This window comes from Armigeres subalbatus, chromosome 1 (genome assembly GCF_024139115.2).
Source record: "Armigeres subalbatus isolate Guangzhou_Male chromosome 1, GZ_Asu_2, whole genome shotgun sequence".
Taxonomy (NCBI): Eukaryota; Metazoa; Arthropoda; class Insecta; order Diptera; family Culicidae; genus Armigeres; species Armigeres subalbatus.
In genome coordinates, this window is record NC_085139.1 from 234,007,948 (window position 1) to 234,024,013 (window position 16,066).

At 37.4% G+C, this 16,066-nt stretch overlaps 1 protein-coding gene and 1 long non-coding RNA gene across 2 annotated transcripts in view; one reads left to right on the forward strand and one right to left on the reverse strand.

Annotated features, from left to right (window-relative positions):
- The window catches only part of LOC134205894 (chaoptin), a 554,999-nt gene that overhangs the window by 195,774 nt on the left and 343,159 nt on the right, over positions 1 to 16,066 (reverse strand). The window lies entirely within an intron of this gene.
- Positions 1 to 16,066, forward strand: part of LOC134205891 (uncharacterized) — a 112,787-nt gene that overhangs the window by 50,973 nt on the left and 45,748 nt on the right. The window contains exon 2 of the long non-coding RNA XR_009978225.1: positions 2,889 to 2,938. This is a non-coding gene — a long non-coding RNA (uncharacterized LOC134205891). The remainder of the gene's footprint in view (positions 1 to 2,888; positions 2,939 to 16,066) is intronic.

Below are 16,066 nucleotides of genomic sequence, written 5' to 3' on the forward strand. Positions count from 1 at the left end.
AAGCATGTACTTTGTCTTTGACGCATTCACCACCAGTCCAACTTTTGTTGCTTCACGTTTCAAGCAGGTGTACACCTTTGCAAATGTTCGGCCGACAATGTCCATGTCATCCGCGAAGCAAATAAATTGACTGGATCTGTTGAAAATCGTACCCCGGCTGTTACACCCGGCTCTCCGCATGACACCTTCTAGCGCAATGTTGAACAACAGGCACGAAAGTCCATCACCTTGTCTTAGTCCCCGGTGTGATTCGAACGAACTGGAGTGTTCGCCCGAAATCTTTCTCGCAGTTTTGCACACCATCCACCGTTGCTTTAATCAGTCTGGTAAGCTTTCCAGGGAAGCTGTTCTCGTCCATAATTTTCCATAGCTCTACTCGGTCTATACTGTCGTATGCCGCCTTGAAATCAACGAACAGATGGTGCGTTGGGACCTGGTATTCACGGCATTTTTGAAGGAGTTGCCATACAGTAAAAGATCTGGTCCGTTGTCGAGCGGCCGTCAACGAAGCCGGCTTGATAACTTCCACGAACTCGTTCACGAATGGTGACAGACGACGGAAGATGATCTGGGATATCACTTTGTAGGCGGCATTAAGGATGGTGATCGCTCGAGTTCTCACACTCCAGTTTGTCGCCTTTCTTGTAGATGGGGCATATAACCCCTTCCTTCCACTCCTCCGGTAGCTGTTCGGTTTCCCAGATTCTGACTATCAGTTTGTGCAGGCAAGTGGCCAGCTTTTCCGGGGCCCATCTTGATGAGCTCAGCTCCGATACCATCTTTACCAGCTGCTTTATTGGTCTTTAGCTGTTGAATGGCATCCTTAACTTCCCTCAAGGTGGGGGCTGGTTGGCTTCCATCGTCCGCTGAACTGACGTAGTCATCTCCTCCGCTGCCTCGACTTTCATTGCCTGTACTCTCAGCGCCATTCAGATGTTCCTCGTAGTGCTGCTTTCCACCTTTCGATCACCACACGTTCGTCCGTCAAGATGCTCCCCATCCTTATCCCGGCACATTTCGGCTCGCGGCACGAAGCCTTTGCAGGATGCGTTGAGCTTCTGATAGAACTTGCGTGTATCTTGAGAACGGCACAGCTGTTCCATCTCCTCGCACTCCGCTTCTTCCAGGCGGCGTTTCTTCTCCTGAAAAAAGGCGGGTCTGTTGTCTCCGCTTCCGTCTATAACGTTCCACGTTCTGGCTGGTACCTTGCTGCAGCGCGACCGCCCGCGCTGCGTCCTTCTCCTCCAGAATCTGTCTGCACTCTTCGTCGAACCTATCGTTCCGTCGACTTCGACCCATATACCCGACGTTGTTCTCCGCTGCGTCGTTAATGGCTGCTTTGACTGTATTCCAGCAGTCCTCAAGAGGGGCCCCATCGAGCTCACCCTCTTCCGGCAACGCCGCCTCGAGATGCTGCAAGGTATGCAGTGGCGACATCAGGTTGCTTCAGTCGCTCTAGGTCGTACCGCGGCGGTCGTCGGTACTGAACATTGTTGATGACGGATAGTTTTGGGCGCAGTTTAACCATCACCAGATAGTGGTCAGAGTCGATGTTAGCGCCACGATATGTCCTGACGTCGATAATGTCGGAGAAGTGCCGTCCATCAATCCGAACGTGGTCGATTTGTGATTCTGTCTGCAGTGGCGATCTCCAGGTGTACCGATACGGGAGGCTGTGATGGAAATAGGTGCTGCGAATGGCCATATTCTTGGAGGCGGCGAAATCAATTAGTCGTAGGCCGTTTTCGTTCGTCAGCCGGTGAGCGCTGAACTTTCCAATAGTCGGTCTAAACTCCTCCTCTTGGCCAACCTGAGCGTTCAAATCTCCATGATGATTTTGACGTCGTGGTTTGGGCAGCTGTCGTACTCACGTTCCAGCTGCAGCGTAGAATGCGTCCTTATCATCATCAGTGCTTCCGGAGTGTGGGCTATGGACGTTGATTATGCTGAAGTTGAAGAACCGGCCTTTTGATCCTCAACCTGCACATTCTCTCGTTGATCGGCCACCACCCGATCACGCGCCTTGCATGTCGCCCATCACTATGAAAGCTGTTCCCCAGCTCGTGTAGTGCTGCCGCAGCTCTGGTAGATGGTATGATTACCTCTAAACGTTCGCACCATTGATCCCTTCCAACAAACCTCCTGCAGCGCTACTGATGCCGAATCCACGGTCCTTGAGCACATCGGCGAGTATGCGTGTGCTCCCGATGAAGTTGAGATTTTGCAGTTCCACGAACCGAGTTTCCAATCGCTAGTCCCTTTTCGTCGCAGTGGTCTTCGCCGATGGTTCCGGTCCGTACTCTCTTGTTGATTGTTCGTTGCTTATGATTTTTAAAGGCTGGCTTGCAGGCCTGACACCAAACCCCTAAATTTCCGGAGGACCATTCCTCCTTATTTCCGGTGGACCATGGTGCACAGTTTCACTTAGAGTCCCTCGCTGGCACTCGGACGATGATCAGCCGCCCCTATATTTTTTTTTTTTCATAATAACGGTAAATGAAGCACCGTGCGTGTTAACTTCCCACGAGTTAAGCACCATCCAAACGTCGATCAATTTGGATAAAACTTTGTCCATAGTACCGGAGAATTAAATGGAATGAGATTAGAGGGCAAAAAACTAGCTTTTGCCACCCCATTCCGCACTCAATGGTTATTCGAGAGTAGTAACCTTTTAAAGTCTTCTGTGGTAAGACAGTTCAGTAATGACTTCCCTATAAGAAACAAATCACTGGAAGATTTTTCCGCAGAATATGATAGCAAACTTATGATTCAATAATCGGGGCAGATTTTTGATAATGTTAGGTACATTTTTCACTGCAACCAAATAGTTAACCTATATAAATACTTAAATATATTCAAAGTGTTCTACTTCTCTCCTTTTTTTGCAGGCATAGTGCTATAAAGTCAACATGAATTAATGATATCATTGCCTTCAAAGGTAAGTTTCAAAGGACATTCAGTTTACATTCTCAGCTTCATATGATTATTAACTATTAACTATTCGCGTGAAATGCAAACAAATTTGAATTACTTCTTAAGCTGTCCTGAAGATTTCTTGAGTTTGATGACATGATTGAGACATTAACACTACTCAATCGACAATCGACATCTTAACTAAATTTATATGATCGTCATGGATTTGCAGTGCTCAGTGCAGTCCAATTGGAACAGACATCATTTTTTTAAAATAATTTTCACGTGCTTTTTTGTCTTTCTTATCATTCAAACTAGAACGATGAGGTCAGCTTTGAAAATTAGATCGCAATACATGGAAAATAAAGTAGTATAGATAGGTATATGCCGTAAGTACATAAACCAGTCAACAACTTCTAAACCAATCAGTTCAAGAATGCTGAGTGCGGTTTCTTTGTTGATTCGCGGAACTCAAACTGGTAAGCAATGAGGCAATCCCCAACCACAACACAACAGCAGTAACACCAACAACAACAATCTTTGAGTCATCATGGCCAATGCCGCCGCTCCAACTCGCCTTCCCGGGAAAGCAAGTCCAGCAAATTCCTTCCTATTCCTACTGGTGCGCGCTTTTAGCGTTGAATTATTTCAGATATACCTAATTTGATTAGTAAAGCGCGCGCGCCTTCTCGCCATGCGCTTCCAAAGTGATGGTTTTTGGCTTTGTTAGTGGCTGTCGCACAGTGGTCGCGAGGCGTTCGAATCATTCGGTTTCTAAAGCCTATTTACCTCGCCATGCTTCAGTTTGGTAAAGTTGGTAACGAATGGTGTTTTATCGTAATGGACAATGCAAATTTTTATATGCTCAAAGTGAACAGGTATTGAGACGTATTTATCACAGAACAGAATTAAACGATCAATATTAATTCCATTGCGAAAGCTATGAAGCTTCTGCCGACCTGCACAGTTTCTGTTTTGATCGAATATATAGAAGGCCGTGAAAGTTGATCCGGCTTTCTAAATAAATTTGAATGTCGATTTTATGAAAATTATTTAATTTTCTTTTTTTTTTAATTTAATTTCCCTGCTTCTGTGAGCAATGAAAAGCGTGTAGGTATTCATGTTTTTTTCCCCAGCATTTCGGCAGTTGTTCTAACAACTGTGATGTTGTTGACGACGATGATGACGCCGAAGCTGATGATGATGATGATGATGATGAGGCTCATACAAGTGCTAAACACGTGAAAAAGAGGCGCGTCATGGGTGGTTAACTTTGACTTTGCCAGGAGGCTTACAATGGAAACGGCAAGCAAAAACCCCCTCCTCGTTCCGTTCGATCACGAACAGATAGACAGACGAATTGCATCTGAACGGAACGATGCCGTCGGTGGACGGAGAGAATGTTTACGGCCTTTGAATAAAGCGACATGGCAGTCGTTTTCGGAAATTGGGTCAAAGCGTGGCGGACTCCCCCGCGTTTGGTAGTTCGCCTCCGAGCCGAGGAGACAGACAACGAACGAGACAGTGCCAGTAGTGCGATGGATGAGAAGCAGAAAGGCCTTTGTTTGTGTGCAGGCGTTTGGATCGAAAAATAGTAGTTAAAACTTTTTATGTTTATGGACTATTTGAATTGGCAATAGGCACAACAGTTAGCAGCACAACAAAGACATTTTATTTTAACAAACCATCGAGTTTCATTATGCTGATTTAGGGTGGTCTACATTTTAGGCAGTTCAAGCGATGGGTGCGAGTCGGTGAAAGAGCTGTTTCGGTTCCGAACGCTTTCTTCAGCAGATGATAGGACAATATTAAATTTAAAAAAAGCTTGTAAAAACGTGGCCAAGTGTGTGGAGTTCATTTAATTGCAAATTGTGGCAGCACAGCAAATAATTTTGAAAATTCAACGACGTGTAAAATTGCAGCTGAACCCATCAAACAAATTAATATTCGATATCCAGTTCAATTTGATTGAACTTTTACAAGCAAGCACCGTTTAAATTTATTTCGATTTAAAAGAATAGTAAGATCGTTTGAATGTTGCGTTTATTTTCATGCTCCAAATATGTGCGTAGAAATACATTTAAAATCACAACATATTTTTATCTGTGAGAATCTACAATGACCGTGGATATGCTTATCTCCGCAACTGCATCTATGATTTGTGCAAGGGTTCTATGCTATGCTATGGGTGCGAGCTCTCCGAAGTTTGATTTATCCTCTCAGTGGTGGTGATATTATTCTTCTCGTTACTAAACAAGATTCCACCCTTTGTTGTCGTTAGGTTTTGAATAATGTAGGATACGTGAAAAAAAATCGATAGTTCATGTTAAAATTAGTGTAAAACCAGTTTACATTATCTAAATGCAATCAATCATTATGGGCTATCAAAAAATCCATTTTGTACCAATTGTGCGTTGATATATACCATTTTGGACTTCTGAATGCATTTCCCACATTAAATTATTCTAAGAATATCTTTGGACATTCCTCCAAGTATTTTTTTTTGATAAATCCAACAATTCCTTTGGAGATTCCCCAAGACATTCTTTTGAAAATTCAAAAAAGCAATTCTAAGAAAATTTCGAACATTTCTTCAAAAATTCCTTTACGAATTCCCTTAGAAATTTCTTCAAAAATTCTTTTAAAAATTTCTTCAAAAATTCTTTTTGAAATTTCTTTGGAATTCTTTTGGGAATTATTTTTAAATTCCTTGGAAAATTTCTTCGGAAATACCTTGGATTTTTTTTTTAGTAAGACTATATGAAATTTCTTCCGAAATTCCTGAAGGAACTATTCCGGGAATTAAGTTGGAAGAATTTTTTCCGAGAATTTATTCAAGAATGATATAGGAAATACTAATGGTATTGTTTCTAAAGAGTTTCTAAAGGAAATTTTAAAGGAATGTCCAAATGAAATTTACGAAAGAGCTCTTAAAGTAATTTCCGAATGATTCAAAAAGAATTTCTGAAAATAAAATTCAGAAGTCTGAAATAATTGTTGAAGCAATGTCTAAAAAGATTCGAAACAATTCCTAAGCAAATTTCTGCAGATATTCCTTAGGCCATTTTCAAAAGAAATCATGAAGAAATTTCCTAAGGGAATTTCGGAAGATTTTCCAAAACCAATTTCGTAGGAATTCCGACCAAATTTTCAAAGCGATTTCCGATGGAATTTCTTAAGGAATTTTCGATAAATAAATCCATGATATATCACCTGAATGATAACTGAAGAAATATTCAAAACAACTCCTGAAGTAAATTTTTAAAGGACATCTCGAGAATATCCGAAGAAGTATGATGATGGATTGACTGAAATTCTGATATTTTTTTTTGACAAGTCTTAATTCCAGATTCAAAACAGGGTTTTGTTTTACCGTTGTCCGAATTTTCGAAGGACTTCCCGGAGAAATTCCTAGCAGAAAACCCGAAAGAATTCCTTCAGATGAAATTCTTGTAGAAGTGTAAAAAATTATATGAAAATTCCATAAGGAATTTGTTTGGAAATTCTTCCGAGAATTCTTTTAACAATTCCTTCAATAAGCTACACACTTCGAAAAAGCCATGTAATTTTAGGTGCTTTGAGACCGTCACCCAAGAGCATCATTATTGATGCGATCTTGTGTCATGATTAATGTGAAACTAGGTTCACTTTTAAATTTACACGGCTGTATTATATTGATATAAAAATGATAAAGTTGCAGACGCGAATCGAACATTGGTTCGCTGCGTCAGCGCCACTCACGTTACCACCCAGCCATCACCGCTTCATAAGGAAGTAGAGATCAAAGTGAAACAAGTTCTACATTCTTCCGCGTACAGTATGTTCATTGCATCAACCCGTCGGCTGCTTGGGTGTTGGGTGCGTTTGTTGTCATTTCATACGTTCATCGCACCGGTTGCTGTGCTTTGGGTTCGATGGATGTAAACAAGGTGAATACAAACAGGTGTAGCAGTATGCCAATTTCATGTTTCAGCCATCTTGGATTTTTATATGGGGCAGCCACCGAGTTTGTTTATGTTTTGCACTGATAATGAATTTTTCACCCCCGCGCTAGTCTCGCCCATCTACTGTCGAAGTGAGTGAACCCTGATATAAGAACCCTGGATGTAAATTTCAGTTTGTTTTTCATTGAAACTGTGGCGATTGGACTGAAACTTTCGTGTGCATCCTAATTGACTGAAAATTACATCTCAATTCATATTACGTCTTGCGTTATTGTGTCAGTTTTTTTCAATCACGTCACCTGTAACATTAATAATTTTTTGGTGTGTAGGTTTGATAAGCCAATAAGCTGGATTATTCGTAAAAAAAGGCTCGAAGGAATTCCTAAGCAGATATTTCTAACCCCATTTTCAAAAAACAAATTATAAAGAAATTTCCTAAGGGAATTTCGGAAGATTTTCCTGAAGCAGTTTCCGTAGGAATTTCGACCAAATTTTCAAAGCGATTTTCGATTCGGAATTTCCGAAGAAATTTTCGAGAAAATCAATCCATGAAATATCACCTGAATGATTACTGAAGAAATATTCGAAGCAACTCCTGAAGTAAATTCCTAAGGAATTCTCGAGAATTTCCGAAGAAGTATAATGATGGATCGACTGAAATCCCGATATTTTTGGTTTTTTGACAAGTCTTAATTCCAGATTCAAAACAGGGTTTTGTTAAACTGCTGTCCGAATTTTTAAAGGACTTTCCGGATAAATTGGCAGAATTACCGAAAGAATTTCTTCAGATGTTCCAGATGGAATTCTTGTAGAAGTGTAAAAATTGATATGAAAATTCCATTAGGAATTCCATTAGGAATTCCTGAAAATTCTTCCGAGGATTCTTTCAACAATTCCGTAGAAAACTCCTTCAATAATTCCTTCCCAAATCTATTCAGGTTGTTCTTAGGAAATTCTTCCTGAAATACATTTGGAAATGCCTATGGGATTTTTTTTCTCTAAAATATCTCCAGCAAATCCTCCAAACATTCTTTCGAGAACTCCTCCAGGAATAGTTTATAAAATTCCCCTTGTAGTTCATTTGGATATAACGTGCATATGGAGTGAAACAATTGCAGAACATTTATTCACTCATGCTGATTAATTGACTTAAATTTTAGGTCTGTAGAAACATTATTACTCCAATTTTCAAAAGCCCAATTCAAGCGTAATAATGTTTGTACAGACCTGAAATTTAAGTCGATTGTTCAGCATGAGTGAATAAATGTTCTGCAATTGTTTCACTCCATATGCGCGTTATGGTTCTCTCAACTCGTGCTCTTGAAAAATTTCAGCAAAAAGCACGTGGTTTCCAAAATAGCCAATTTGTGATGTAATTCTTAAGGATTTTCTGAAGAGATTCCCGGAAAAATGCGCGAAGGAGATTACGAAGGAATTTCAAAAGAAATCTCCGAAGGTCTAAAGGAATTTCTGAGAGAATTGCTAAATAAATCAAAAGGGATACCTAAAGTAATTCTCGAAAGAAATCCTGCAGGAAGTTCTGAAGAAATTCCTGAGGGAAATTTCGAAGGAATTTCAAGAATTTGTTCCTAGAGTTTCCAAAGGGATTTCTTTGGAAAGTACTGGCAGAGGTCTTAAAATTTATTCCGAAGAAATTTTATAAGGTAATCCCAAAACCATTTCCGTAGGTGTTGTAAGTACTAAAAACACCTTGAAGAATAATTTTTCAAAATTTTCTTATGATTCTTTCTTTGAATTTTCAAAGGGATATTATGAGGAATATTCAAAGAAATCCTAAAACACTCCGAAAGAATTCTTGGATGAATGTCCAAAGAAATTCTTGCAGACATTTAAAAATGTCGGAAATTCCTACGGAATTTGATTTGGGAAATCAGTTCTGAATTTCTTTTACGAATGCTATCAGAAATTGCTTTAGAAATTTCCTTGGAAATTTTTTCGGAAATACCTATGAAAAATCGTTCAGAAATTCCATCAGGAATACCTACGGATTTTTTTTAGAAATACCTTTCATCCTATCCTATCCATTTCATATCCTTCCAAAATTTCTTCTGTAAATCCTTGGAAAGTCAAAATTATTTTCGGAAATACCTTGCGAAATTTCATCGAAAATTTCTATAGAAATTTCTTCGGAAATGCTTCAACAGAGATTCCTTCGCAAATTTTTTTTAAGAATTTCTTCCAAAATTCTTTTAGAAATAATTTCTTCGGTAATTCTCTTAGAAATTATTTAATTCCATTTTAAATTTGTTTGGATTTTTTATGGGAACCTCTTCAGAAATTCTTACCTATAATAATGCCTACGGAATTTGTTCCAGGAAATTCTTCCGAAATTTCTTTAAAAGAATTCTTTGTAAATAAGGAACTCCTTCAATTTTTCAAAATGATTTTCATCAGCAATTATTCCAGGATTTTCTCAAACAAATTCTTTTAGTAATTCCTTAAGAAATCCCTTCCGAAACTCTAGGAAGAAATTCATGGATTCCTTCGAAATTCCTCTTAGGTTATTAAATTAAATAAAGGAAATAAAGGAAATTAAATAAAAAATGTCCTTGAAGGGAATTCCTGGAGTGAAAAGAATGTTTGAAGGATTTTCAGTAAGAACAAATTCTTGAATAAATTTCAGAATCAATTCTCAAACAAATTTCCCAAACAAAATCTTAGAGATTTCGGAAAGATTTTGCAAAGAAATTTTTAAAGGAATTGCTGAAGCTATTTTCCATTTTTTTACAGGAATTTGCGAAGGAATTTCCAATAAAATTTTCAAAGAAACCTTCTTCTTCTTCTATGGTTCTACATTCTAACTGGAACTTGGCCTGCTTTTCAACTTAGTATTCTATTAGCATTTCGTCAGTTATTAATTGAAAGCTCGCTTAACTTTTCAAAAGGACCTAAGTAACATTTTTTCATGAATTAATTTGAGTACTGCAATCAAAAGCTTTCATGATTTTCTGTTGATTGCGCTATTCAAATTAATTCATGAAAAAAATGTTGAAAAATCTTGCAAGCTCGTCGGTCAGCTCGTTCTTAAGTTATATTGCCTCGAACGAAATGCTAACAGATTTTTATATAGATATAGAAGAAGATTAGTCTCTAATAATCACACAATACTGAGGGTCATGGGTTCGAGTCTCATCGAAGGAAAGAGCTCCAATACATTTTTCAAATCAGATTTTTCCACATAATGTACATATTCACATCGGAGTTTTTCAGAATATTGTAAATTAATGACCACCCAGTCAACACAAGATCGTATATGTTGTCACATAAGATGCTAAACTGGAGGCCCTATAGGTACTTCCTCTTACAATATGTACGTATTTCGCCTCCGCTTTAGCATCTTATGTTGCATCATATACGATTTCATGTTGACTGAATATGTCGGAGGGCTAATACACCCAACCCTTTTTTCATCCAAGAGCTCCCTGGATTATAGGTCTTAAGCTCTTCACGCGTATCCGTATCGATCTGTTTTAAAAAATGGTGCATGCCATATTTGATGTATTAACATGCGTAACGAAAGGGCTGTTATCTCTTTTGAACAACGGTTCATGCTCTCTGGAATAAAACTCTGGAACTCTCTGGAATAAAAGCCCTAATGCATAACCAAAGGGCTGTTATCTCTTTCCTAAAATGGTTCAGCCCTTTTAATCCGTAGAAGAGGCATTCCACGGGGCATGTCAGTCGATCCTGAGCGACCATTTCGAAAATATTTGAAACTCTGCACAGTTTTTTCAATTTCATCTAAATCGTCATTTTTCAATATCAAATCTTCATATTGAGTCACGACTAACTTTTCAAAAGGGTGTATGTGAAATGGTTCAAAAATATTTAAAAAGCTGCACAGCAAAAACGGAATGTTCGATTGTTATGATTTTTCAGCAAAGTTAGACAACTAAATGGTGATTCTTAAGAAAATGTGCACAGTAAAAAATTTTTTTTGCCTTTAAAATATCATTTTTGTCACAAAAACTCAAATATCTCAAAACCCTATCTTTTTCGAACGTAATTTTTAGGAAAACGGTCCATTATATTAGCTATCTACCATAAAAATTTGGTGATGGTAAACTAATAAACAAAAAAGTTATGACATTTCAAACATTTCACAATTTTCACATTTAGTAAAAAAAAATTTTTTCTGTGTGTTATTTCGAGAATTGCAGTTTGATGCAGATTTTATTGTTAAGGGACGTGATTTAAAACAAGTTGTTTTCATGATATTTTGATTTAATCATTCATAGCATCTATAAGAAACTTAGACACGATCCAGTGTTGTGATCAAAAGTATTGATAGTGTCATAATTTTCATTGCACGTGACTGGCGAAAAATTCTTTTTAATAGTGTTGAAACCTGTTGATAATAACGTTGATAGAAACATATCAGAAATGTTATTTTAAGACAAAAGCTGCAAAATCAAAGATTTATATACACGTGTACGTCTATAGTTTACCTGCAAAAAATATACCTCTTAGAGAATAGACTTTATGATCGGGAGGAAACGGGTATCTTCAACAACAACAAATGCATGATAGGTACATACCATGACAATGTTCACGAAAAAGCAAAAAAAATTACTACTACTAAGGTTGTTAAAGATCTTATAGTAATTTTTTTCTTCAGTCAAGCAAATGACACCAAACTAGTCAGTAAAAACTTAAAAGTGATTTTGTTTATTGAAATATTACGAACAACATGAGTAGCCGCTTTCTCAACTGTTGTAGGCCGTTTGATGGAAAAAAGTGTTCAAAAGAGTTACGAAATCTCACCGAAAGCACCATAGATAAACTGAAAGCGACTGGTTATGCTCCAATGTCCACATTGAATACAAATTTACGCATTTGCACGTCCTGCCGTCTAAACGTTGACAAAAGAGCAATCTGTATATCATCGGTTGAGCAGAGCGCAGGAAGTTCGAAAACGACAGCAACTGAGGAATTGCCAGATGTATCGACAACAACTGAGGAATTACCAGAAGTATTAAGTGCTGAGAGCCTTGCCACCGTACCATCAGCGAAATCTGTTTCAACAAATCAATCGGAAGATGAGTGTATCCAAAAGGTCAACATCGAACGCTTTAACGAGGGCATAGCTGGGATAAAAGTGACTCCGATTAAATGGAGTAGGATGGACTACGTTTATTACCCGGAGAAAAAATACCGTGAAATAAACGAAGCTGTACGAAGAAACCTCTTCAAATTAGGACCTGATGATGTGGAAAATACAGACTACGATGAGGTAATTATAAATATGAAGGAAAGGTTCTCGAATGCAGCCACGACAAGGAAAGAAAAATTATTGATTTTGTCGATGCTGCCAAGTTCGTGGTCTATTCAGGATGCCATTGATGAGTTCAAAACCAATAGAAATACAGTAAAAGAGGCAAAACAATTGAAGAATAACTGTCTTTCAACCAAAAATACTAGGTCTAGTACTGCATTAACAGATGAGACAAAAGAAATAGTAGTTCAATATTTTGAAGATGATGAAGTAAGTCGAGCTATGCCTGGTCAAAAGATTATGTATCAGTAAAAAGATGGAAAGCGTCAAGCAATCCAAAACGATTAATGATGACGATTTTGAAAGAAGCGTACACACGCTTCAAGGAAATTCACGATAATATTAAAATAGGTTTTTCCTCATTTGCAAGCCTTCGGCCAAGGCAATGTAAGCTTCTTTCCAATTCAGGAACACATAATGTGTGTGTGCACAACCCATGAGAATATTAATCTTATTTTACATAGTTTGAAAAGAATCAATTTAATAAAGGATATTAAATGTTAACTGGTAGTCTTTTGTGTGAAAATACAACATCAAATTGCTATCTACGATCTTGTTCGGATTGTCCAGATTCTTCATCATTGGAAAATACTTTATTCACTGAGTTTGAAGAAAAATATATTGATCAGTTATCATTTGAGCAATGGGTGACCACGGATAGGTGTGACATAGAAACTATTGTAAAACCTGTAGATGAGTTTGTGTCATATTTTTGCTTGAAATTAGAAAGTTTAATCCCCACGATTTCATTAAAACAGAACAATCCAGCTTTTTAAAAAATACGAAAAATACATTACAAAATGGTGAATTTTTAGTCATTTGTGATTTTTCTGAAAATTACAGCTTTGTATTGGTAAGATGAAGTGCAGTCCCATCACTGGAACGTACAACAAGCTACAATTCATCCATTCGTTATTTATTTTAATGGAAGTACGCAAATTGAACACTTAAGTTTTATTATAATTTCCGAAGATTTAAGACACGATTCAGTATCCGTAAACTTGTTCATTGAAAAATGATTAACTTTTACGCGTTGATAAGCATAAAGAAGTCAAAAGATATATTTCATGTCTGATGGAGCAGCGTCGCAGTACAAAAATCGTAAGAATTTTTCGAGCCTATGTCAATTTAAATCAATGTACGGAATTGATGCAGAATGGCATTTTTTGCTACATCACATGGCAAAGGTCCTTGTGATGCTATTGGAGGAACAATAAAGCGCATGGCCACAAGAGCAAGTTTAGCCAAAGAACGTGAGCATCCAATTAAAACTGCGAAAGAACTTTTGATTGGGCAAATCGTAGAAAAGAAAAGATTTAACCAAATTATCATTTTGTTTTACTACTACTGAAGAGTACGAAATAAAGGCTTCAGAGCTCAGCGAGCAATTTAATAACGCGAAAACGATCCAAGGAACCCAAAAATTTCACTGTTTCATTCCATTGTCGGAAAATAAAATTAAAGCAAAACTATACTCAAACTGTGCTGATAATAATTTAAAAGTGTTCGATATTTTAAAACATTTGAATAAAAATAAATAAAAAACAAGTATTAATAAACTGTTTTCATGATATCATAACCCATACCAAAATTCAAACCCAAAACTCTTAGAGTTTCTATAACAACATTGTGTAACTGCCACATTTAATTTAATACTTAGGATAATATCAATTCATTTTTATTTATTTATACATATAATATTTATACATATAATATACATAATATCGATGAATACATAAATATGGAATATCATACAAACAACTTGTTTAACTCACGCAAGGCCCTTAACAATAAAATCAGCATCAAATCAGATTCTTGAAAAAAAATACACGGAAATTTTTTTTGTTTACTATATGTGAAAATTGTGAAATGTTTGAAATGTCATAACTTTTTGTTTATTAGTTTACCATCACCAAATTTTTATGGTAGATAGCTAATATAATGGACCGTTTTCCCTAAAAAATTACGTTCGAAAAAAGATAGGGTTTTGAGATATTTGAGTTTTGTGACAAAATGATATTTTTAAAGGCAAAAATTTTTTTTTTTACTGTGCACATTTTCTTAAGAATCACCATTTAGTTGTCTAACTTTGCTGAAAAATCATAACAATCGAACATTCCGTTTTTGCTGTGCAGCTTTTAAATATTTTTGAACCATTTTCACATACACCCTTTTGAAAAGTTAGTCGTGACTCAATATGAAGATTTGATATCGAAAATGACGATTTAGATGAAATTGAAAAACTGTGCAAAGTTTCAACTCAATAGAAAATCATGAATTAAAAATTTTCTTAAATTTTGATGCTGTTGCTTGAATCGCTCAGAATCAAACTGGATACGCCTTCAGTAATCTGTTCCGTTTCAGGTCATCCAAGAATTCCCTGGAGTATAGGCCTTAAAATCTGCACGCATTACTAAATGGGCTGATAATTTTTATGGTTCATGTCCTTTGGATCCATAAAAGTGAATAGGATACGTCATAAATAACTGTTTCATTCCATATCATTCAAAAATTCACTGGAGTATAGGCCTTAAGATCAACACGCGTAACTAAAGGCCATTTGTCTCTTTGAAGAATGGATTATGTTTTTTTTTATTCGTGGAGCCAAATGTGAAAACTCTTCAAAAAAAATTTAAAAAAAGATTGATTACCTTGTTATCAACAGAAAAAAAATGATCCATAGCTTTTTTTAAGTTTTGAGGATCAATCAATACAGTATAAGAGCCATTCTTCACAAACGTTATGGATCATATTACCAAACTTATTGATCATATTTCCAACATGGATCACCACCACGTTACAAATGCGCAAATTTGAATTTTTATGGATCACAATATAGTTTTTTATAGATCATTTTTCGAAGATTTATCGACCATTTGTTATACGTTCATGGGAAAATAACAAGAATGTTGTTGTTTCTCTTGGCCATGTATCATGGAACACATTGCCCTATTGATTGCTAAATTTTAGCGTACCCGCTAAACCCCCAGTAGACCTCCCAAGTAATGTTTTAAGTTTAATAACGCTCTTGAAGACCATAATTTACTCTACAAGAGTGTTATAAATGCAGCATAAAACCAAAACGTTACTACCCGAGCAGCAAAAGTCAGACAAAAATGGTTGAAGCAACTTGATTGTGACTGGATCTGGTCACATATAAGTTGTAGTAATTTATATGGAACATGTGTGTTGCTAGGGTAGGGCTGTGCGCCGATTGAAAATTTATCAGCGGCAACGTGATAAATCAGCTTTAGCCAGCAGCGACGTTGGTAATCGGCGGCGGTGGCGGCGTGAGTCGACGTGAGCCTGCTTTCAAACAATAGAAATTTTCCGAAATTCTTCCACAAATTCGTTCGTAGTGCTCTGAAAACTGCTTCAGGAATTGTTCCGGAAGTTCCTCCGGGAATTCCTCCGAAAGTTCCTCCAGGGATTCCTCCGGAAGTTCCTCCAGGAATTCATCCGAAAGTTGCTCCAGGAATTCCTCCAGAAATTTCTCCTGAAGTACCTTCAGGAATTTCTCTGCAAGTTCTTCCAGGAATTCATCTGGAAGCACCTCCAGGAATCTATCCGGAAGTTCATCGAGGAATTTCTCTGGAAGTTCCTCCAGGAATTCCTCCAGGAGTTGCTCCAGAAGTTCTTCCAGGAATTGCTCCAGAAGTTCCTCCAGGAATTGCTCCAGAAGTTCCTCCAGGAATTGCTCCAGAAGTTCCTCCAGGAATTCCTCCGGAAGTTCCTCCAGGAATTTCCTCAGAAGCTCCTCCAGGAATTCCTCCGAAAGTTTCACCAAGCACGATGATGGACTGGATCCGTTACAAGTGAAGCGAATTGGGCAAAAAATGAAAAGTGACGCTGCGTACTATGGCGATAGTTCTTGCAGAGATACTTTCCGTAGCGATGGAGGCAGTCAATCTTA